A 14,643-nucleotide genomic window follows, 5' to 3' on the forward strand; every position below is an offset into this window, starting at 1 on the left:
AGTCCTGAATACACGTGAAGATTTATTAAATAAGCACACTGCTTTTCTGCAATGTGGCACAGAAGACTACAAGGTCAGCGAGTAGTCCAGCAATGACAGAAATTTCTTTATGCAGGCAAAGGCCCACAGCTACATTTTTGTAAATGCTCCTTGTGGAGAAGGAGGCTCAGACTGCGTACATCTCAAGCTATTTTTACTAGCATTACAAAACACCTTTCATTTAAATCAGACTTGTAAAAACAACGGAAGACCTTTATTGCTTTTTAACCTTATGCTGAGCATTGTTATTTCCCTTTTTGAGAAAACATCCTCTATAAATATATATTTAGAATTCTTCCCACAAACTTAGGAACCTATTGCAATCATAGAATTACTAGAAAACTGACAAATTTTAAACAAATATTTCGAAAGGTAAACATACCTGATCTTTTATTAATGATGTACTAGCAGCTTCCTATAAAATAACAGCTATCATTTTGAAAAGACTAGATCCTCAAAATGCCAAGAAAATATACACCAGCTCAATGTCCATACTCATACAAAGAGGAAGGTTTCAAGAATGTAATGAGAGAGATTGCACTTACTGTTGCAAATAATTAAAGAATCAGAATTTGCTTTTGCACTATAAAGTACAAAGTTATTGGAAACAGACTATTGAGTTTTCCCTGTTTCTTAAAGAGAGTTGAGAAAAGCTCCAAACCAAATCCAGTCTCAGCAACAGAGGCAGACACTGAAACCAGCACCATGCTGACTCCCAGCACCCTGCTGTAAGCATTAGGAAGTTTCCCTCAGATAAAGAGGCAGAAATGTGCTAATTTCTGCCCTTCATAACGCTAGCGGAGTCCTAGAATTACAGTTAAGGTGATGATACAACCTAGTCAGTCAATCATCTCATGTCTGCCCAGGTAATTATATTTTAACTGTTAAAGGGCTTTTGTAAAGGGAAATTGTCAGCCACGTGAATGCTTGGTTGATGCAGCACATGCATTTACTATCTTAAGGTGATTAATGTAATTCCCAGCCCAGGGGAGGCCACATGATGAGTTCAATGCAACCCCTGGTATTTAAGAGCAACTGACCAAGAGAAATAATGCAGGACATACCCACACTGCTCTTCATTCGTGGCAGATAAAGGAGTTTAGAGAAGAACCTGTATAACTTCCACTACAGATAGCTCCTTAGCTTTGACTGAACAGACTGAGGCTGTTTTACTCCACAAGGCCTCCACAGGGCACTAACTTTGCTCCTAAATAATTTAGCTGGTCAGTGAACAAGGAACAAATGCTTTTCAGGACTTGTATGAAGGACCAGGAGATGAAGTGGCACGTGCTGGGTGGGGATTTCATATGCAGTTTACCACTTGACTTAGCATGTAGTGCTGCGCAATATGAACAGTGTTGCTGGTCCCGTTTCCCTGCCTTTAAAAGGAAGAGGGTACCTGGGACCTAGATATGAGTTCCTCCTCCTAAGGCCATAAGGCTCAATGTTTGAAAAATAGCTTAGGAACGTTGGAAGAAAGGTGTACGAAATCATTATTGATCCCAAATGTTTTGTATACTCTGTTGCTGCACTCAATAAAACACTCAAATATAGAACATGTTTCTGCAAAGCCAGCATGCAGAAAATTCTCTATTGTCTCTTTCTACTCTATCAAGCAGTCCATGGAAATCTTTAGAGTCCCCGGTCAATACTATTTAAAACATCAAGACTGATTTTACACTCCACATTCTTTGTAATTTCTCTTTCTCTCCAACAGGTAGTACACTTGTGGGAAGAATGCCTTCCCTTCATAACTATAACACACAAAGCTTCAGGCATGCACATTTGAGGTGAAGGCCTAAAATTCTGAAGGATCTCATTATCCTTCCAACACAAAAAGACTTTCCTGGGGACCACTGCTTTTCTGTGAAGGGATGTGTATTTTGTTTCCTTTCAATGTTACTGTAAAAGATAATGTCATGACCACCTCATAGACTTACTGGTAATCCATTTCATGAAAAATCAAATCCACCCACTGTATAAGCATACATTTATTATAATACAAGAACCCATACAGGGTAGCCAGGAAGCAAACTGGTTCCAATTTGTCCCTCCCAATCATTCAGCTTCCACTGCATGTCTCTAGGAGTCATGGGGCAAGCCAAGTGCATCTTGACAGCCCTGGAAATTTTTCTAAACCAGTTCATCATATTCCCCAACACTTCTGATTACAAAGTTAATAGCTTGAAACGGACATTCTGGAGTTAACCCTGTGACCTGCTTAGCAGAAGAGCAGCAAAGTGTGGTGCGAGTGCCATGCTGAGAGTGACAACACCTAGTGATGCTTGAGGCTCCAGTACTAGAAGCAATGCCAGAAAATGGAGGTAATTGAGGGGATTTCATTTCTTCTTTCGGCCTGCCTAAGTTTGCTTTCCATAATTGACTTTCACATGCAACTTATGATGTGTATTTCTCAATAGGAAAATACCAGTGATGAGGGGCAATGATGCAGCTTGATCAGGTATTTGGCTAATTCTCTACTGTCTGAAGGCAGAAGGGAATTTCTCAGAGAGTGTAGGGCTCTTAGGACAGAACATGTATTCAGAGCTGCCCAACAACTACTTTTGGCCAGTACCAGAATGGTTCACGTCCAGTCCAGTAACAGATGACATTAAAGTATTACGGGCCAGGGAAAAATATTTATTTCTTAGATAAAAAGGGCCTTTAAAATTTCCTTCTGAAAACAAACACCACCACCACCCTGACCCCTGTTTAAAAAAAGGGATGTACACTCAGCAGGTTTAGCCAGCTCACCACAGGCTCGAATGAGCAACGCTGGCACGGTAAAGGGGGCAGGAACACGTAACTAGGGAGCAGCAGAAGGAAGCAGGACTGTGCTACTGACCCCATGAACCCATTAGATTAACTTTGTTGTAAAGCAAATCTGCTCTCTGACTGGTATCCAGGCTATCTATAGAAACATGTGAGACAGGAATCAACTGAATGAGTCTCATTCTCCAAGTGTAAGACTTGACAGGTCTGAATGTGGGTTTCAAATGCCTGAACAAGGAAGAAAAGAGATTCTGGTGATGGAAACTTTTTGCAGAACAAAAAGATTCCAACCTGAATCCACACTGTGTAAAGCATTAAGGACATCTTTTTATCTTTGGAAATTATTTTACAGTTAACTGAATAACAACTCTGAAAACAAAGCCTCTTTTTATTCTCTCTCCTTGCATTTGCAATGGGAAGGATTTAAAGAACTGTATTTGATCCACTAGGTTGAGGAACTCACAGCACTGTACATTGGTTTAGTGTACTAAATTTAGTTGACTTCTGTCTCTTTCAATTACCCCTCTAAAAAGGACAGGTGAAAAATGTCTCCCTTTATATCATTTTGTTTGCTGTTAATTCTTCCCTTCTGGTGCTTGCTTGTTTTTTAGGGTAGGCAGAACAGAGCAGCTTAAGGGGGAAAACAGCCCTATAAAAAGCTCTTTTGCTGCATTTGAGCTTGTAGAGTCTTCCATTTCATATTTATATCTCATCAGTAAAGTGTCAGGATTGCTGATAAGAACAGAAAAGTCAGATGGAGAATGGACTGAATCTTAACTTTGGTAAAACAGGCTAACTGTAAGACATCCTGAATGTAAAAATAAATTCCCATGCATGCTATCCTCATCACATTAATGGGAAGCAAAACTAAATACAAGTTTTACATAATTAATCCACTGACTTGTCCATTTCTTCCACAGCAAAGAACTGTAGAGGAAGAGCATGCCCTAATTCTCAGAACTGTGCTCCGCATCAGAGGTGCTCTTAGACATTTCAGAAACAGTTCACATTCCTTTTGGTATCACTTCTGTGTATGCCCTCTGTAGGCTATGTGCTACTCTTAACACCCCTCGACCTCTCAAAAGGAGCTAGAAAGTAGGCATGAATGCTGGGGCAGGTCTTGAACTCTACTTTTTCTTTGCAAACGATACAACAGTGAGAGGCAAAAGGTTTCTGACTGTGAAGTCCTCCAACCATCAAATGGTAATCAAATACTTTGATGAGGAGGAAGCAAAAATATTAATGTATTTTAGTGATCTGTTTAAATTTCCAGAACAGTAATCGTTGAATTTGACTGCTCTCAAAAACCTTGTTCTGAAAACAGAAAGATGCAGCGATGATTTGTTCTGAGTTTCTTCAGAGTCTGAATGATCAAAGACATATCGAAGTTTAATTCCTCCACCTTTTTTCCCCAGTACCTGTGCAGGACTCTTACTTCTGGTCCCAGGGCTCTGAACACTGCAAGCACGGCTCTGATTAGACATCAGTTGTATGATCACAAGTGCATCAACTAGCAGTTAACATTGTCTGCACTTAAAGGGGGAAGAAATCAGATTGAGTAGAACTGACAGAGATGAAGGGAAGAGCCAAGGTGGATGGCTCTGTCTTGTTTTGCGGTGAAGAGGAAGCAACAAGGCAACCATTGCTGTGGGAAAGGCCCACACCTTGGAACTTCAACCCTAGGCAAGAATCAGAGAGCCTGTCCAGGAAAGCAATTCCATTTCCTCAGCTCTAAGCACAACGCTCTGGTGTGCCCTGGCCTGTTTCAATGCCTGCCAGTGCCTCAGGTCTGCTGTGGCTCCTCTCATTTTCAGTGCTCTTCAGGGCAATGTCAATTTCAATAAAGCTAATAATTAGCTTAATGAGGCTAAATAATTAGTCTAATAAAGCTAAACTACTGGTTGGAATAACCAAAAAATTCTCTTGGAAGGCAGAAGGAAGAAGTATATTGACATGAAGTAAGCAAAATACCTGATAAAAGAAAATTCACTTCACCATCAGCACTCAACATCTCACATTCTAGTACCCGAGGTACTATGCACATGGGTAAGAAGACAACCACCTCTTGAAAGAGCTTAAAACAAAGCCGACAGGCAAAAACTGTGAAGAACACAGCACAAACATGACACATTTCAATACATGTGTTTCTCATGCCTGTGGTTCCTCATTGCCTTGCTCACAGTACCTTTAATTTTGGAATGTCAAGTTCAAGCATAAGTTCTGCGGGTTAGCTTAAGAGTTACAGTCTTGCAGCATGCAATTTCATTAACAAATTGCTCATTCTGTTTTAGGGCCTCTCTTGCAATTTTGCTTCTATCACTGCTCTTAAAGATACATCAGCAGTGTGCTAAACAGCCAAAAATATCATCATCTTTCTTGCAGGCAAGGGGTGTATTTTTAGAGGAACATAAACCTGATTTTCAGTGATACCGGAGAACTGCAGCTCTTACTGGCTTCAAATGATATCTTGGGCGCTACCACCTCAGAAAACTCAAGCTTTCCATAGAAACAATGGAATTCATCCCCAAAACAGAATAGTTTCCACACAGAGAAAAAAGTATTCTGGTCAGATTTCGAGAAAACCTTGTGTTGCACTTACACCAGAAATGGATGACAAGTTTCAAAGCTGTTTTTAGGAGGGCTTGGACTTGAGGAAAGGAAATAAGCAATCAGTGAGGTAACTCACTGCCACACATGGAACCAGCTAATGTATGAAGATAACAGAGGCAAAAAATGTTGTCAGTCTCTCAAGTGGTGTATCAAATAACATTTGGTCTGGATAAGAGAGAGTTTTAAATTCCACCTCATCCCAGGTTTGACAACACTGATTAAAAAAGCCCCAAATCCTACAAATTACTGATCATCAGCTCCATCGGTGACAAAAGGAACTAGCTGTTAGACCATGTCCAGATATTTTCAGCACCATATTGTCTTCTGAATGTGGTGCCGTTTACTCTATACCTTTCTCTATGGCTATCACCAAGCATTATTAGAAGTGAGTCAGGGACTGCACATGTGCTAGTGCAGATCCACCTTCACCATTCCAAAGGAAACATTTCCATAACGACAGATTAGTGAGAATGCAGGAATAAAGGCATTTTTATAGATATATCTGTTTTCAGAAAGGAATTCAGTTTATTAATAAGACTATTTTTGTTGAAGTTTAGCAGCAGATAGACAAAATTAGCTGGAGGGTTACTTACTTTCAAGTAGATCCAGTGTTCCACTCCTCTCCTGGCAGAAAAGAAAAGTACCTTCAGGTTTTCAAGGCACAGATCGTGTATTTCTTGTGGTATGAACTAATTTCTTTTAACGTTCAGCTGTGCAACTCACCAGTTCCAAGGACTGTGTGTTATACTTTGCATTCTAACAAAGCTAAGTACCTTCCCTTCCAGGGCTCTTTTGTCTTCTAAATGCATCCTCCTTGGTTGTATTTCATGTTACTGTGTTCTCACTGCTTCTCTATAAATGAACATATTAATCCTTAATTTTCTAGGTTTCTTGCTCCATTTGCCAAAGAAGCATTTTCCTTCTCTCAGGAGCTGCAGATGCAGATTACCACTGTGCCAGCTTCTTCCTGTCTGGAGTGGTTCGGCAAAAGGAATTAGTTCCGGAAAGTTCATAAACGTCTATTTTCTTTTCACTTCTACTACACTTCACAGCTGTCTCACTGTGCTCTTGTCACTTTTCTTTCGAGTATACTTATGAAAACCCATCACAGCAGCTAAGGTCTGCAGGGTTGGAAAGCTGACCTGCCAACACAAGGGGCAGAAATACGGGAGGCAATCTTTCTCCCATCAAATAACAGTTCCTCCACAACCCTTTTACTGTTTGGGATATCCCTGAGAAAATGCAAAGCCTCAATTTTGGCTTGTTGCAGCATTCACAATGATGGAGAAAAAGCTGTCAGGATTCACTTGTCAGCAGCTTAGGCAGTTGTGGAACTTGAGGTCCATTTGAAAATACTTCAGTTATTTGTATGCAGTAGACCTAGATGCAAGGGCATTAAAATCTGGCATGAAAGCCTATATGAGCAGGATATGCTCTAGTCTGAAAGAAGACAGGTTTTGATTGAGATAAGATGAAACACAGACAACTAGAAAGAAGTACAAGTGCAATACAGCGGGTTGACTTCACGTTTAAAAACACGGCACATCAGTGCAGAGAAAAACTAGTCTGTAGCATCCAATTAGAGCTGCTGCATTTTTCTAAGCTGTCCGGCTTACTCTGCATCCAGGCAAAACAGTTCACAGAAATAGTATATTCCCTTTTTTATGTATCACTTCAGGAGAAAAGGAAAAAAAAAAACAACCCAGACAACAAGACACACAAACCCCCAAAACTGTTGCTATAGAGGTATCATCTACAGAGATAAAGAAGGCCTAAAATGAAGCAAGAATTCATAGAATCACCTTTCTAAATCTTCAGTTGCTCAGTCTTGAAAATATGGGGGAAGAAAACTGAAATGCATGTGAGTTAGCATGCGGTTGCATAAAGCTATCCATGAGATCAACTAGGACTCTAGGAATTTCCAGAGAAGTTGATCCCACCACATCTGCTTTCTCCCTACCTGTGAGAAAGGACATCATGAAAATCAACCTTCAGACAGATGAGATTCCTTCTCCCTTTGAGTACTGCACCACCACAGAGAGCCCAGCACCCCCAGAACAGCAAGAGAGATGAAGGAACCGGCACTTACTGCCACAGAGCATTTCCAGTCGGTTTGATACTGCAGGTCAGCTACAAGCAACAGGATCCAACTCACGTTCAAAGAGCTCCAGCTCTACGTCTTACTGAACAATGGAAGTGGTGCACTCTGGAAACTCTAATTTAGATGTCCCACTATATATGCTGGTAAAAGCATATATATATATATATATATACACACATATATATACACACACACACACTGATTATTCAGACATAATCTGGGGTTTGCCTCACACCTCCTGCAATGAAGCCACTGATACTTACCTATCGTCACACATACAGGGCATTGCAAACCAAACCATCCTTGAAACAACTCATCAGCAACTAGTAGACTCTGTATTAAAACTGTAGCAGTATTAATATTTGATGTCTTCACAACAGTAAAGATTTATTTATTTTTTTAAAAGCAGAAAAGTCTGAGAAAGCCATTATTTGTCACGGGATGATCCAAAGGCCGTTAATCTCCTGTCTACACCTTAAAGAAAGAAAAGAGGAGAAAAATCTAATTTAAACAAGTGTTATTAGGGATAAAAAAATCAGACTGAGATTACATTAAATTATTTGGGAGGCTGAGGTATCCAGCCATGGTCTTCAGTATAAAAGAAAATTATAGGGTCTATCAACTAGAGAAGCGGTGCTCTGAGCCTATGTGCTGGCATGCTTACAGTTTTTTTTAATGTCTGGCAGGTTGTTTTACAAACTAAACTCAGCAAGATGACAATTCCACCAGAAGGTGCTTCAGATGGTTTTGCTAATAATTTTGATCAGCTGAAATGGAGAAAAACATAACTTCGTTTATTTGGCTTTTCCAGAACCTGTCAAGTCTGAGCAGAACCATTAATTTCCCCCTTCTGCATCTCCCCCACCTTCTTCCAGAAATGACGCACTTCAATTCTATTTTTTTTCTACAAGTATTCTGCATAATCAGCCTTTTTTCCCAAAACAAACTTTGGTCATTCTTTGTTCACTTCCTTTGCTAGAAGGAAGAGCCATTTCTTGAGAATATTCATTGGAGGCTGGTACTGCTACTGCTGCAAACATGGGAGTGCTAACCACATCTACTGGCTTTTGTTTTAAGAGCCTTTGAACCAACTTTGTTAATGGACTGAATGCAATTTAGATAGGGAACTTGGCTAAAATGTAGCTTCAATTGGCTATTAAAATTTAAGAGCCAACTAAGACAGCTAATTACAAAAAAGCTCCAGTGATAATGCTAAGCAGAATTAGTAATAGCAAATGACAGTCTGTCTAGTCTTATTCCCAAAGGGAAAGAAACTCTTAACTAAGAAGTCAACCAGACAATGTGCAGAAAACCTAATTGCATTACTGTTATTATGGCATCCCAAATCTGGCAGCTCACCAGGATAAAACAGTGAGTAAAGTCTGTCAAACTACTCAGGAAAGCAACTGACCCCCTTCTTAATGCTAGCTGTAACAGACATAGGGAATTACCTTATCATTTTAGATTAACTTATTGGGAAATATTCCTGTAAAAATTAGCAAAGCATCACCATCTAAAAAATATCTTATACCCATCCTGAATTTGACTCTTTCACCAGATATTTTCGATTAAGGAAAAAAAATAGAAACAATCTGTCTGCAAAGCGTTCAAGCACTAAAAGAAGCATTCCGTGCTTCATTATCAATAGCCTCATTACACCATCAGCTGAAGTGCCGACTAGCTCTCCTGTGAAGATTTATCATGTATAGTGGCCACTCTGAAACATAGGTAGCGGAGTCTTTTACATTCCCTACTCAAGAGTCTCCCTGCTGTGCTGGAAATGTCAGTCCGTTTTTTTCACGGCTGCGCGCACAGATTGGAAACAGCAGGAGAGCTTGGGAGTATGACTGCAATACCAGCAAGGACACTTGTCTTCACGGCACTGCTCACGTGGCTCTGGGAATGCAGGACCCTGCTGTTCTCTAATATTTACACACACCTGGAGCCATCAGGAGCAGTAGATGCAGTCTAAAGGCAGCTTGCTTCTTTTGTGTTGGGGGCTTCACTTTCAAACAGGGATGGCAACAAAATCCTACTGTTTCCCTATCCCTGTTCTGCAAAACAACACACACGTGTGCAAGCACATACAGCACGCGGTATGTACAGTAGCACTACAGGGATTATCACAGCCTTCCGCTTCGCTTATCCTGACCATCCCACGCTTTAAAACATCATTGCAGTTCACAGTGAGCCAAAGACGTTCTTGCTTGCCAAGACTGTAGTTTTGCAGTCTCTTGTGAGCAACGGCAAGCCCTGAAACAACATTCACCTCGGATGGAAAGCACCCTTTTTCTTCGCAGAACACTTGCCAGTACAAACTTTTTCCAGGACTTTTTTGGGGTGGGAAGAGGCAGGGATGGCTTACGAAATCTGCACCTCAGAACATACATTTCAAATATATGGAAATATCTGTGTTTCCTGCATTTGGCTTTGGCAGTCTCAAAAGAAAACACACTGCTTGTAACCTTCAAAATAAAGAGAAAGTTTACTGGTAAGTAAGTTTCTAAAACAATTAAAATGTCAAACAACTAAAGTACAAAAGGATGACATTAACTTTGAGTATGCAAGACAGCAAGAGAATACCATATGCTTTCCTGACAACAGTTCTTCGGAAGAGTGTAACATACTTTTTGAACAAAATGATTAAATGAAGTCATTAAAATGATAGTTTGGTTTGAGGAGTTTTAAATATGCGAGAGGCTTTAGCAGTCCTGTTTTTGCATCTGAAATGAAAAGAATGCTATGCTTAAAGTCACCAGCCACACTTTGCTGATTGAGTCTGTATAGCAGTCAGAGTAGAAACGAACTTTTAAATATGTTATTCCCGTTTTATTTAGAAAAAATGGATTCCCTTGTTTTCAAAACATAACCTCAGCATTCATTCAACATTTTATGCTACAACATATTTATTTCAGTAACGATTCAGACATAAAATCAAGCTAGCAGAGCACTGGACATCCACACAAATACACCACCCACTGGCTCACACGCATTCATTTTGGTTTGCCGAACTTCATAAAGCACTCTCCCTGATAAGAATAATGTTCATGCCCTAACTTTTTTTTTTTTTTTTGCAGTATCTAAATGTAAAGTAGTGGTATTTCACACCAAAATTAAACACTGCATTTTTTTACTTACAACTCTGAAAACGACTCAAAGCCAGGCAAGGAAGTACTTTTAAGAAAGTTTTTGGAAGGTTACATGCTTCTCAACTATGAAAAAAAGGTAAACCATAATTTTGTTATGAGAAGCACATGTGAGTCAACCTTTCACTGGAACTAGACACTTTACAAAATTATTAATAATTACAGCTTTTCACTAACATAAAAAGAAAACCTGAGGGGGCAGTTGAGAATGGACCTTGGGTTTTGGTTTGTACTTTTCTTTGCCCTGGGCCCTATGTCTGAAATGCTGGTCTCCTCCTTTCCAGAGAAAATCTGAGTAATTAGAAAAGTGACACAAACACAAATACTATGAAAAAAATAACTAACATTCACTACCTGTTCTCCAAATAATTGTTTAAACATATTTTGTAACAAACTGGAATGCAAGGACGTGACTTTTGTCTTACATTCTCTTTTTTTAATTCAAACGCTTGAAAAATATTTGAAAGGTGTCTCTACCATTTCAGACTTCCTCTTGGTGTACATCTAAGTGGCCCTCAATAGGACTCACTCAAAATTAGAAGAAATCAGATGCAACACCACTGTTCTTTATAAAGTACCCACAACAAAAGTAAATAAAGCTTTATTTCTACATTATAAAGCAGAAAAAAGCACTTTAGTTTGCCTTTAAGACATGGATTTGTGTATATAAAGAAAACACATCCTCACTTCAAAGTTGGCAAAACTTTGCATTCGTATTGAAGTATTCATAAATCATGCAAATATTTTAATAAAACAGCTATTTAATAAACATCTATTTTAATAAAACATGTATTCTTCAAAACAGGTACAAACAACATTTCAGGATTCATCACTTTAAAAGGAAAGAAATAGATTCCAGTGCTACAGTAACTGAAAAAAAAAGACAACCCAGAGGTAAGGCAAAGAGCAACTTAATTTGTTGTTCCATCTATAATTTACTTCTGGACTCCCCTTCTGGATGCTGTGCCTTTCTTGGCTTTTGGTGAGGTCATCTTCCGCCTTCTGGTAGCTACTGCATCAGCAATTCAAACAACAACAACAAAAAAAGACAAGACTTTCTAAAAAATAACAGAAACAGATCAGAAGAAAATACGTATAGTCTTAAAGAGGACAGATCGACTCAGATCATGCATTTAGTTTTGACGGGGGGGCAGGCGGACACATGACAGGGACTCAGAAGAATTTACCACAACTTCTGGGCACAACATTTTTTCCTGAAAAACATGTTGTACGATTCAGCTTCTCAAACGGTAGCATTACATACCTTGGAGCCAACTTAATAGCTCAGGTCCACTAAAGGATGAAGAATCAGATCCTCTTCAAAACCTAAACTCCTCCTTCGTCCCCATGCACCAACTTTTAGTTCCGCATTAAGCCATTTTTGGTGCTCTTTAGCCCTTGTGCTAAGCTGATCCAGCTCTACGATCTGGCAAAGAACTTTTCTTTTGTCTAATAGTTTAGTGAGCTGCAGCGTCTTAGAGCATTCTGAACGAAGCTTATACAAGGGGAGGTGGAAGGCACACCGGCAGAAAAGAGGAAGAGTTTTGTTTGGCACTGTTGAGCTGTTAAATCAGCTCAGCTATCAGTGCAACTTCACCTACACATTTCAAGCTACTATTTGGCAATATTCTAACAAGTGTAGCAAACAGTGCCATCTAAGTAAGATTCCTAACAAACTTGGCAGGCAGGTTGTTCAAAAAGACCATACTCAAGTGCAGCAATAAAAAACTCCCTGCACTTTGATTCTTTCCTGCCCACTAACAGGGAAAAGGGGAAAAAAACCAACAAAACACCACAGCTCATTTCTGTAAATCACATTCAACTGTAGTCACTTTGAGAAAAAAATATTACTTACCATAAAAATTGCTACCATTTTCGCAAATGCAGTAACAGCAATATGTTTTTCATCTCTTAGCCACAGTATTATTTGGTTTACTTTTTTTTTATCCTGACTTCCCCCTTGCAGTCAGTATGCCTAACTATTTAAGTTCTTGCTTGTAAAGCTATATGTAACTCTACAGTTCCTGTTAACCTTTTAATCTGGATTACTAACAAAGAAAAAAAGATAAAATTGAGTTTCATGGAAGTCTGTAAGAAAGAAGCTGCTTGCGTAAGACAACAGCCTTTGAGCAGTAGGAGTCACGGATTGTTCAAGCTCAATGAGTATGTCTGGGGGAAAGTAAGAGGTAGAGAACAATACAAAGCAAACCCAAACAGTTTTGAGGCTGCCCAAAGCCAAAACCACACCAAGAAAAGCAGCAAACTACTGCAAACAGTTTTGCTTTCCCGTTTGCTTAATTTTACACAACTTAATTTGCTCTGAAAATGTTGATTTGAAACTAAAAATACCAAAATTAGCTTTGAAGAATTCTAGTCTTGAAAATAAAATGGAGAATGAAAAAATATTCTTGTTCCTTTTTTGTCCAAAAGCACTTGCTGCAGCCAACACATAACTATAAAAAATTGCCAGACAATACATCTTTGATTAATAAATCACTTTAAAAAACCCAACACAACGGACAGCTCTGGTGATAGTCTCTCATTGAGCAGAGCAGCTTTACCAATGAAAAATATGTTCTGGCAAAACACACCGCTGCCTCCCCCCCGGCTGCTATGTAAAAGTCAAACCCATTCTGGTACCCTTACGTAGCTAAAAGATACACAAGCAGGTATCATAAACGGGAGTAGTAAATTAACTGTGTAAATCTTTCCTTCTCTCAGCTAAAATCTGGTTTATGTTCAAGAATTATTTTATCATTTTCAGAGTCACAGAAGTATTTCAGCTACTATAACTGAGAATTCTAGCAATAGACGGTTCTCCTGAGTTTTCCAATGGAGTATTCAGTGGTATGTAGGTCAAGCTGTCCTACCAACTGCATGAGCTCAAAGTTTTCCTCTCTCCACCCCTCCCGAGATTTTTTTTTTCGTGGAATCTTTGTATTGCAACAGAAAGCAGAGAACGACCCAAGGTTTCTCTTCAAGAAAATACAATAACCTGATCTTTTCCCCTTTCATTAATCCCCACTGGTTATGACTGAGGTAACCGTGATTTTTCTTCGCATCCAATCATAAGACTGTGTGATCAGACACGGCAAAGACAGGTCAAGTTCATGGTTCTATTATCACAAAGATGGTCAATATGAAAATGATGAACTTCAGCAGGAAGGTGTCGGTTTATAGAGAAAAAAAGAAATGAGTTACCAGATTTTCACGTTTGTATTTCAAGAATGTAGTGTTTCATGGCTGTCACAGACAATACAAGCAGCTGCAGCTCACCCATCCCTCATTCAGCAAGGGCTTACCCATTTCTAGTGCCTGTGCTGGAACATCAAAAAGGAGAAGACAGCTGCCCTGTCTCTGATTTGTCCTTTATGTTTATTGCATTAATGAATTGTTTTCAAGGCTTTTCTAAACTGTTCCCTCTGCAGAGCATCAGTGGAACGGAGTGGCAGCGATCAGCAATGAATCATAAGCAAATGCCTGGATGTTTCAGGAGTCAGGCCTTGCTGGGTAGACATACTAGTGCTGCAGCAGCACTACTCAACCACTGCTCTGCCAATGAGAAACTGAAAAACTAATGTTTTGTAGCCACAATTCAACGTGGTATTTTGAAGACAGCAAAACCTGGGAAACTCCTGACACATTTGCTCATGAGGAAAAAGCAACTGGCATAATAAGGTTTTCTGAAACAGAGTTGTTTATTCCATACAACTGACTGCAAAGATCTGCAACCTGCTTGCAGCTACTGACCCCAAAGGGTTTCTAACGTACCTGAGCAAAGAAATCAAGAAACACGCTTGCTTTCTCCTTTGGAAAGAGATCAGGAAGTTCCTGAACCTGAACTTGACTGTTAGGGCACAAGCCAGAGAAAGCCTTGCTAAAGCCAAGGTAAGCAGCACGCACTGCTCTTCCTCTGTCCACTCAGTTACTCACACATCGCTAGAAAGGTACCAGGTTAGTGCGGCATGATTTCAC

General features: G+C 39.6%; 1 pseudogene; it reads left to right on the forward strand.

The window, feature by feature from the left end:
• The window catches only part of LOC130143374 (ankyrin repeat domain-containing protein 26-like), a 279,082-nt pseudogene that overhangs the window by 69,012 nt on the left and 195,427 nt on the right, over positions 1–14,643 (forward strand).

This window comes from Falco biarmicus, unplaced genomic scaffold (assembly GCF_023638135.1).
Source record: "Falco biarmicus isolate bFalBia1 unplaced genomic scaffold, bFalBia1.pri scaffold_27, whole genome shotgun sequence".
In the NCBI taxonomy this organism is placed as follows: Eukaryota; Metazoa; Chordata; class Aves; order Falconiformes; family Falconidae; genus Falco; species Falco biarmicus.